The sequence below is a fragment of the Lactuca saligna genome, chromosome 1 (genome assembly GCF_052625555.1).
Source record: "Lactuca saligna cultivar CGN05327 chromosome 1, ASM5262555v1, whole genome shotgun sequence".
NCBI lineage: Eukaryota > Viridiplantae > Streptophyta > Magnoliopsida > Asterales > Asteraceae > Lactuca > Lactuca saligna.
In genome coordinates, this window is record NC_136417.1 from 151130787 (window position 1) to 151141791 (window position 11005).

At 30.8% G+C, this 11005-nt stretch overlaps 1 long non-coding RNA gene across 1 annotated transcript; it reads right to left on the bottom strand.

The window, feature by feature from the left end:
* Positions 1–8612: 8612 nt before the first annotated feature.
* Positions 8613–10177, bottom strand: LOC145045436 (uncharacterized). Its single transcript, XR_013681828.1, has 2 exons — positions 10012–10177; positions 8613–9015 (listed from the first exon to the last, which is right to left on the bottom strand). It is a non-coding gene; the product is annotated as an uncharacterized LOC145045436 (long non-coding RNA).
* Positions 10178–11005: the final 828 nt, after the last annotated feature.

Genomic DNA, 11005 nt, shown 5'->3' on the forward strand with positions numbered 1-11005 from the left:
GCTCTACTATTCCTGATCCACCTGCACCCAAACCTACAGTCACAACTGAACCACAAGTTACAACCGAACCTCCACCTTCTTCCAAACCTTTATCTCCTATGCAATTTACTAAAACAACCCCTATACTGGGTGGTGAGGATTTGGAGTTTGATTCCACATACTTCAGTCCTTACACAGTGAAGATCGATGACGATGACGATGAGCCAGTTACCAAACGTCATTTAAAGGCCGTAAACGAAAAGCTTGACAAGCTGCTTTCCTCCTCTTCCTCTACATCTGGTGCTTATTCTGAAGCTGCCTTAAAGGCTTTGTTCTCCTCAATTGTCACCGAACACAGCACTGCTCTATCCGATGCAGCCAAGGCAATTGCGGCCTCCACTTCCCAATGCCAATAGGCCTCCATTGTTGTTGATGCTTCCACCAAGGAATGCAAGGAGGCGACCGCAAAAGTCGATAAACTAGTCTCTGAAGCTCACATATTTTTAGATTCATTGCAGGGTGTTGCTGCCAAAAATGCTAAAATGGTCAACGCTTCAGTTGAGAACCTTCAAAAGTCCATTCAAGCTGAGCGCTCGAACCTTGAAGCAGCACGCCTAGCCATTCAACAAGCCAATGAGAAAATCCATGCTAATGTCCACGATCGCTTAACTCAACTGGAAGCGGAGTTAGCTGTGGAGAATCGAATTATGGATGAGCTTGACCGACGTACCTCCCAGCTTAAATTACAAACTCAGAAGCTGCGTACTACTGAGGCTGCACTTAATGACCTCAAGTCAGAAAGGGAAGTTATCAGGAGTTCTGCTAGAGACGTTCACTCCATCCTTCTTCATCTTGTTGAGGCTCATGATTCGGACATCACTATCACTGTGAGACGTCATTTAGCGGAAAAGCTCAGACCGGCGTTGGATGTTCTTAGAAGCATTGAAGGTGTTCCGGTTACCGGGGTCCAACCGAAACAAGGGGGAGAGAAAGTGTCATCGCAACCTCCTCCTTGCGGATCAAAGCCATCAGCTGGATCGTCTGCTGGACCGAAGGGTAATGTTGCTTCGGTCAGCAACAAAGACAAAAAGAAGAAGAAAATCGGTGATGATGACACAGACAATGAAGAAGATGTCTATGCTGAAAATCCCACAAATCCCTTCCAGAAGGTTAAAACTTCAGAAAAAGAACTGGAAGAAAACATCAAAAAGCAGCAAGCCGAGCTGGAAATGAAGCGAAAGGAGATTGAGCTCCTTGAAAAGAAAAAGTCCATGTTTCCTATATGGACAAAAGAATCGTTTCAGAGATGTGTAGTTGATGAGCCAACTGTTCTCTGGCTCGAACCAATAATGTCCTTCGGTCTTGACAACTCCCAGGATGCACAGTTCGACATGCCAATCACTCGAAAGGCATTCATCTTCCACTGCTTTAACTCGACTGTTGCTATTCCTTCTCAGACCCGAAGGTAGATAGGGATCTTCTGGAATTTTACTTGGAGTTTACTCAACCCCAATACCTGACCTGGAGCTTAAAGAAGATAACTACAATCAAGGTGATGAAGCCCTATTCAGCAGGGAAATTTATTAATGTCAAATTCAGGGTGATTCGAGGAACCGAAGGCTCAGTCTACCATTTTTCCCTTGCTGATCTACCAAATCTCAACCCCATGACTGGATACTCCTCAACAACATTATTCTGCTGAATCCTCAGGAGTATTAGCCAATAACCGATCATGTCAAGCGTATGCTTGTTTGCTACATTCATGAGGTAGCGAAGATGGACCAGGAAATTGCCTCTGCTATACACAAGCGACCAACGATCAAACCCATGGGCAAATCTGGCAATGTCAATACCATGATCCAGGGGAAGATATTTTCAACGTATCACACGGTCATGTTTCTCAGGGGCGAAGGTCAAAAATGTATGTTCGCCCTTGTTGATAAACACCTCTTCTCGACGTCTTGTCTTGAGCATATCTTGGAGATCATACAGAGGTGCAACCAGAATAGTGTTGTTGATAAGAAGCTTTTTGTTGACATGCTAAGGTGGTACATTCGATTCCGACAGACTCTTCTTGCCATTATTCCTAAACTGTTTAAAGTTGTAAAGATAGTGAGGCCTGCTCAGAAGAAATAATCTCTCGCCTCATTTGACGCAAAGGGGGAGATTGTTGACTCTATTAGGTTGCGTCATGGGCTCGATCCATAGCCCAGTTTGAATGCCGGTATTGGGCCTGTCCAGCCGTGCATAATTTTGTATTAGGGATTAGTATATAAGTTGCATGCATGCAGACTTAGAAGTTAGCGCTTTGATTGTTTTTGTTTCAGATTTACTGTAAACCCTAGCTCGCCTCTACAACGGAAGTTCTTTATCGAGCTCTGCTGAGGCATGACTTTGTTTGAATCATAAGCATAAGTTTAATTCTATTTTGTGTTCTTACTCATATTAATCTTAAACTATTTGATTACTTTTATCGTGCTTGTGAAATATCTAATCGATCTAAGAGTTTTTATCTCTTCAGAAAATATATTATTTAATATTAAAGTTTAGTTTATATATAATTACACTTTAGTTTATAATCATTATTAGAAAAAAATTAAAAAGTCACGGGAGTTTCAAATGAATGTGATGAAAGGAAAATGAATAGGAGTTTCAAATGAATGTGGTGTTTAGAAAAATACTTCCTTTATAAGTATATAATGATGATTATAGTTTTGATTTCTAAGTCATTGTGATATATTCAATTATTTGATAATGTTATAAACCGCTTAAAATTGTATAAATTATATATAAAACATATGATAATCTATATATAACGGGTAACAAAATATATGAACAAAAATATGAACTACAACTTTTAGTAACATAAAAATACAAAAACATCTATTATAACATTTGTATTAAAAAAGATATATATACAACGAATAATAAAAATAATAAAAAATAAACACTACATCTTTTAATAACATAAAAACACTAAAACATTTATTATTACATTTATATTAATTCTTCATATTTAGATCACAAATCTCTTCAAATACATTAATGTTTTTAATGAGAAAAACTTTACAACCTTATAAAAGAAAGGAAAATAAAAAGTTATTAGTGATTACTAATTAATAATCATAAGTTAAAAACTCTTGAGTTGTAACTAATAAATATACATAAATTAGAAAACTCTTGAGTTGTAGTGTAGTTTCAAATGAATACAGTAATTGGAAATTAATGTATTATTATTATTATTATTATTATTATTATTATTATTATTATTACTATTATTATTATTATTATTATTATTATTATTATTATTATATTCGTCTAAATTCAATTATTAAACATAAAGATATTTAATTATAAATTTATAACATACATAGGTGCATATATATGTTAACCAAATCACATATAATATATATTTTCATAAATGTCATGGTAATTCTTGTCGTATTAATATGGATAAATTATTTTCATATGAAGAACATATCATGATAAGTCATCATAATTACATATCAAATGTTAAAAATTATATTATCTTTTAAATAATGTATTGTAACTATGTTGTGTAGAATAACCCAACAAAAAAATAATAGAAAATAAACCTAATAATCAAAATAGAAAAACCACATTAAAATAAATAAGAGCATTGGGTGGTTGAATATATAAATAAAAATGTTACACAAATATACGTTTAAATCAAAAGAAAAAACAAACATTCGTCTACTTTGCTAAAAAAAACTATATCCATTTTCTGAATCTTCTTTCTTTATTAACACCATTCAACCATAGAAACTTGATGATAATTCTTCACTAACCTGCAATCAAAATGTTTTTCTTGAAAAGAAGAATGAGAAAGATATTTCAAGCAAAACATTGATGTTTGGAGAGTCAAATTCAAGATTGAGTAATACATACAAATCACATATAAAGATCAAATGAGAAATTGAATATAAAGAAAGAATAGAAAAGCTTCATTTGTTTTGGTTGAAAAAAAAATCATATTACAATTATCATCGATGCGACATAACTCATTTCTTCAAATCGTCATATTTTGATCGTGAATGCTTCAACTATATGAAAACTTTTGAATCATAATATCTTCAACCAAATGATGACTTTTTGTAAGAAAAATGTACTAATATAACTACATATATAATGAAGGAGAAAGGGTGTGGGGGTTTCAAATGCATGAGGTGTTGAACTTATACAGTGTGTGATTTTCTTGGAATGAGATTATGTGTGATTAATTACTTTGAAGGTGGAAGAGTGTGAGGTTTCAAATGCATGAGGTGTTTGTAAATTTTTATAGGGGTTTCAAATGCATGAGATTCAAGAAAAAATACTAGCTTTATAAGTATGTATGATAGAATATTGTTTAGCCTGGAATCTTATCATGTTTGTGGAACTCCCTTTTTGGTTCTTTTGTTCCTATTGACGTTTGCAAATGGTGTTATCTCACAACCCTCATGTTTACTTTCTTTTAGGCCATTTAGTAATATACTACAAGTGTTCGCCTAAATGCTTGCATGAAGCAATCAGTTGATTTAGGTAACATTTTCACAATGGGTCAATCATGTTGGTCTAGGTAACATGTTCACAATGGGTCTGTTGGTCGTACAATTGTTACTAAAATAACATTTTTTTTTTCAATTAAATTGTGAAAATTGAGTTAGGTTTGTGATATAGTTACCTAGAAATTAAATTGGTAGTTGTAGAATATGGCTTAGAGTAAACATGATATACACGGAATGATCCCTTGTGGACGTTCATAAATTTTGTTCAGATTGTCATTTTATTAAAAAAGACAATATGGAAATTTTATTGAAGTAATCATGTGATATTTAATATAATATTACAAGTACATTTTATTATGGAGATATTTTATTTATAATTGGATTTTTTTTCATTTATGATTTTGGAAAATCTAAAGTTGGGTAGAATTCTTGAAATGTGCTCAGGTAACAAAACCTCAATCTTTCGGGTAAATCTTTCGGATTTTACTTCAGGTATCCGTATGGCATAACAACAAATAATAATCATGGAACTTTTTGGTTTTCGATCTATATGATACTTGTTGGATTTCATGGTGTTTGTTTTGAATTTTATTCCCCTTAACTTCCTCTTGCACAATTGGAAATAGATTAAATAAACAACTTGAACTTAAGACTCCTTTGGTTGCCTACACGAGCTAACCAAACTTAATTTCTTCATATTTTGTTGACTAAGAAATGGTATAGAAATCTTAATTCCATTTTTTTGTGTATTTTTCTTCGGTATATAATTCTCACAAAAGATTTAGAATGTAAAAAATGACAAATGACAAAATTATAAGTTACTTTTTTTCATAAACTATTGTTTGTTTTACATACTCCTATGTGTTTTTAGAATGGAAAAAATGACATACGAAATTGTAAGTTATTTACTTTTTCATAAACTATTGTTTGTTTTACATGGAAGTGTTTTTAAAAAGAAGACAATTATAAAAGAAATGTATTTTAGTCATTTACATAATATAAATGAGTGAATTTTGGAATTGAATTCCATGTTTTCAAGAAAAATTAATTTTTTGTATTCCAACTAAATTTTGTTCCATACCCATTTGCAACTAAACACCAGAACAAAATGGAATTGAATTTCGATTACGGTGGAAAAGCTTCATCCCAGCCTTCGAATAATAATTCTAGCATTACATAAAAAATAACTAGAATAAATTTCTCTATTTGGGAAATAAATGTAACTAAAAAAAGTTAGTAGGAATTGAAAATTTGGAAACCAACAATTCTAGGCATCAACAATACATAAGAATAATTATTTCCTCGTCCGGAGCTATTGTCTAAACTTTCCAAAGTACACGACATCACCGGCATATTATCTACATATTATCTGAAACAATCGTGCACAACTTCATGATTTCTTTTTAAAGGACATTTTTCTCGTTCTAAAACGATAACTTTGAATTTCTTGTTCTTGATAATACGTAATTGTTGTTTTCATAACTTTTCCAATAAACACCGACTCCAGTATCGAACGAAGTAGAAGATGATTATGACATTGTAAATTGTTAAAATTAATATAAAGTGGTAAGTAGTTGTGTTGTGAAAAAGAAAATTGCAATTAGTATTTGTAGATTTTGAAAAAAAAAATTAAAAAAACGGAACGATCTTGAATTCATGTCCCTCAACAAGCCTCACTGTACACTTTGTGCATGATGGTGTGGTGTTACCGTATGTGTGTGGTGCCAAACGGCACTAACAACACCCTTTTTGTGCCATACACATACTCACCAACCTTAGGTTGAAAATAACCATATAACGGAATTCAGTTGAAATTTACAAAAGCAGTTAATTAGTTGAGGAATTCAACTTCAAACATTTTTATCCATATTAAAGATGCCCAAATATAATTTTAACCCTAGAATTTCATAAGCAAACACCTTTGACCTCTTAGAGGTTGTTTGGATTGCTTAGCTTCAAACGTTCTTTTTTGTAAAAGGATTTTTGGTAAAATGAGTTTTTTAAATTGCGTTTAGATTAGTTTTTGAGGGGCAAAAATGATATTTAATGTTGTTGAGTGGATAAGTGTTTAATGCTTGGTAAGTTTAAAGGTATTAATATAATAGGATTTTGTCTATTGTTTTAAAAAAAAATCTTTTATGCTTTCCAAATAACTTTTGGATTTTTTTGATTTTTTATAAAAATTAAAAGTTAAAAATTATTTTAAAAATAATGTCAAACACCAATTATTCTACTTACCCTCCCCTCGCGAAACAATGCTCACGAATTTTAGCGTTTCACTACATCCTTCTTAATAAATGAATGTTTTTTTACCACTTGTCCTCTTCTTATTCATTTGGACACATGATATTTTTTAGATTTTTTAAATTTTCTATTTTCCACTTGTCATTTTATTAAATTAAAATTCCACATTTAATGCGTAAGGTAATATATATGTAAATTATTTATTATAAAAAATTTATATATGTAATGTATTCAATACATTAAAGTCTCATTAATTTTAATAATTCAAATTTTTCTCATTTTTTCTTATAAATTCAAACTTTTCAAATTGTTAAAATTTTATATTTGTTTTTTTTAATTAAACTCATATAATACATGTATCTCACACCTAGTTTCCCATCAAACAAAATAGAAACAGAATATAGTTCTCACATATGTGAAACATTTAATGGATTTCAGTTATTTACAAATAAGTACATAAGGGAAAGCCTAAAGATCTTTTAGGTGCTGTTTGTTTTTTCGAAGCGAAAATTCATGAAGTTTGCAGACCACCTCTGCAATCCTCTATAGCAGAAGAGGTGGAACAAACGGTTGCAGCCTATAATAAGAAGCATGTTTGTTTTTTAACATCTGCATACTGCTGCAGTAAACTAAAATTTAAATAAACTAATTTTATAAACTGAAAATAGTTCTCAACACTGAAATTTAATAATTCCAGCCTTAAAACATTGAAATAATAATAACAAGAACATGTATAAAAAACAAAAATATAAAACTTTAAAAAAAAAAAAAAAAAAAAAAAAAAAAAAAACCTTAAAAAAGTGTAAAAGAAGCTAATAGTTTTATTCTAGAAAAAAAACTAATTTTAAAAAACATTAAAAAAGAAAATAATAAAAAAAATTAAGAAAGTATTGCAAACGTTGTCTACAAAGTTCGTAAAAAATTACACGCGTTAAAAAAGATGTAACTGAAATTGAAAATATTATTAATAAAACGGTAAAAAAAATTAAAAAAATCAAGTTAAAAAAATCTTGGAAATTATAAAAATAAATTGCATCACATCCGTAAATAAAAATTTAAGAAAATCAAAGTTTAAAAAAAAAAAATTAAAAAGTTATACAAAAATTCTTAAAAAAACACTTAGAACAAATGAAAGCTGAAGAGGTTAGAAGAGGCAAGTCAAGTGCTGCGCCACGCAGCACACGCGCAGAGGTTTTGTAGTCTGAAGTCTTCCGAAAAACAAACTGTTGCAAGAGGATAAATGTTGCACGTGTGCTGCGCTGTACAGCAATAAGTGGTTTGAAGATGTTTTTATAGAAAAACAAACAACATCTTAATATTGGTGAATGTTGCTTGCATTAAAATGAGGGACTAGCCGAATTTTCAGAACTATGTCCTTCTTTTTGCTTATACTTCCAAAGTTACACCCTTAATTATTACATAATTGCAAGTAAATCCTCACTCTCCAAATCATACCATTATATACATGGGCAGTTACTTTTATGTATCGTAGAATATACCTTTTACCTTTCCAAATTGTACTTTAAGAACCGAACTTCATAGAATACATAACATTTCTCAAAATTACATTTCACTAAACATAGATAATTGGATTAAAATGGTCAAGATGTTGACACCATGTTGAATCCAAAGATGTTATTTGACCCTTTTCCAATTCGAGTTTCTTGTAGGGATGTTCATTAAGTTCCTTGAACAAATGTTATTGGTAATAAATTAAGTTGATACCATATGAAAATTTGAGTAAAAAGAGCATTGTTTTTTTGAGAAGATAAGTAAATATACATTCTTGACCTATAGACAAGGAATATATGATGTTAGATAAAAAATATACACAATGAACAATATATCATGTTGGAAATATATAAACAAAATCATCCTCAATGAACTAAAAATAAATACAACCATTTTAATTAGAAACATATATCATGTTGGAATGTTGGAATACATAGAAATACATCATGCTGAAAATATATTTAACTTACTTGATATTTAAGTTCAAGTTTCAAGCATTTCTACGATGGTAACATTCACGGATGTTTTTCAGGATCTCTTCAAGCATCAATAATACAGTTATGAAAACCATCAAAGAATTATGGTTATTTCATCCCTTGTATTACCAAAAATATTTTTTTTACTTTGTTGAATTTGTATCATTATCACACCAATCTTGTTCAATGACGATCGTCGTTCTTGCCAATACACAACCTCTCGCTCATCATTGTTCTTGCTAGTACACAATCTTTCACGTAATACTTCAACAACATCATACCAAAAGAGTAAACATCTGACAAAAAACATGGTCTCCACATGCTTCAGTATCACAATAACCAACTATAACCAAGAGAAGCCCGATGGACACTAAAAGTGTAACCATTGAATTACAATAACCGACTATATCTAAAAAATATGAATTTGTTGGCCTTAGCAAATTTGAACCGACCAAAAACATGGATCTTTGCATGCCAATTTTCCTCTAATAGGATGTTGGAGCTTTTAATATCACGATGCAATACTTTAAATTGGATCTCGATAGAAATATGAAGGTACACTAATCCATGAGTCATCCAAATTATATCGTAGAAGTAAGTCTAAAATTTTTTTAGATGTATACTTATACACAACGATACTATCATCAACCTCAATTATCGTTATCAGAAATATACATCAAATTTGAATGTATTTCCAAAATCTGAGATCTTGGATTCCAATTTTTCTCTAATAGGATGTTGGAGCTCTTGATATCACGGTGCACTACTATTAAAATCAATCTCCACTAAATTATGAAGGTGGTCTAACCCACAGGTCATCCCAATGCAGATCTTCTACATCTTGCGCAAGTTAGATCATTGCTTTTGAGATGTAAGTCTAGACTTCTCTTATGCATATACTCATACACAAGAATCTTCCCCATCACTCCCATAACAAAACCCCAAAAGATGAACTGAGTTTTCATGTTTATGAAAATAAATCATAGTAATTTCCTTCCAAAACTAACGAGTTTTTACCTAAAAGATAACAGGATTAACATAAACTGCTAATTAGCAAGAAAGAAACATCTCATATACATCTGAAACAAGTTAACAAGAAGCTAACACTTATTCATCTCGCCCACACGGTAGACCAACCACCCGCCAATTAGCAATTGCAGTATCTTCATCAATTTAAAACTACGATCTAAATTCAACTTAGGCCATATTCGTCTTTTGCATTTCAGATGTGAAAACAAAATTTTCATCTGAGTTGTTACGCTAGATTACAAGAAATATCTAAACGACTTTACCAGATGTGAAATAAAGCCTCGCAACAAATTCATCGGCGTCGCAGTAGCAGCAAGCGTCATTGTTGCAGTTTTGTTGTAGCGGCTAGATGGAAGTAGGGTTTGTTGAAGTTACATTTGCTTCCAAGCACCGATATTTATTCTATTGGGGTTTTACTTAATTTTTTTTTTTTCGGATTTTCCATTTTAAAATGGATTGTGTTTGGTAATCGGAGATTAAGTACAATATCTACGAAATGATAATGGATTTTTTTTTAATTATAATTTTTTGTTTGGGGGTACGGTTTAAATGGGAGTAAAATAAAATCAGAATTTAAATTTGAAAGAATATAAGTTTTGTTGAATTCAAATGTGTCTAGTTTTGGATGACAAATAATAAAATAAAAATTTTAAAATGTTACTAAAAATATTTTACAACCAAACTAAACCCAACTATTTAATAAAAAACTAGTTTGTCTTTCTTCTACCAATATAATATTACACAACTATAGTCTCTACAGCAAACCCGTTCATTGGGGTTTTGAGGATTTTAGAAATTCTTTATAATATTTAAGGCGACCGACTATGAATTGCAAGTCTAACGGGTCTAAAAAAAAGTTACAAAATTATCTTTAATTACTTTTATAAACCAGCTTTATATACATTTATGAAAATCTATATTTTCTAATCTATACTAAAAAAAAATTATTTTATCATATGTCATCATTTTATTGATTTCGTCACGTGTCCTATGACATTTTATGTTTTTTTCCATTTCATTAATTGGGACATGGAGTTAACGTTTAGTTTGTCATATTCATCAGAAAAATAAAGGCGTGCAAGTAAGAAAATGTTCTAGGAGAAACTCGAGATCATCAAGAGGAGAGTGCAATACCTATAAAACTAATACATGTTTGATGCTTTTATCTTCTAATTTCATATATATATATATATATATATATATATATATATATATATATATATATATATATATATATATATATATATATATATATAT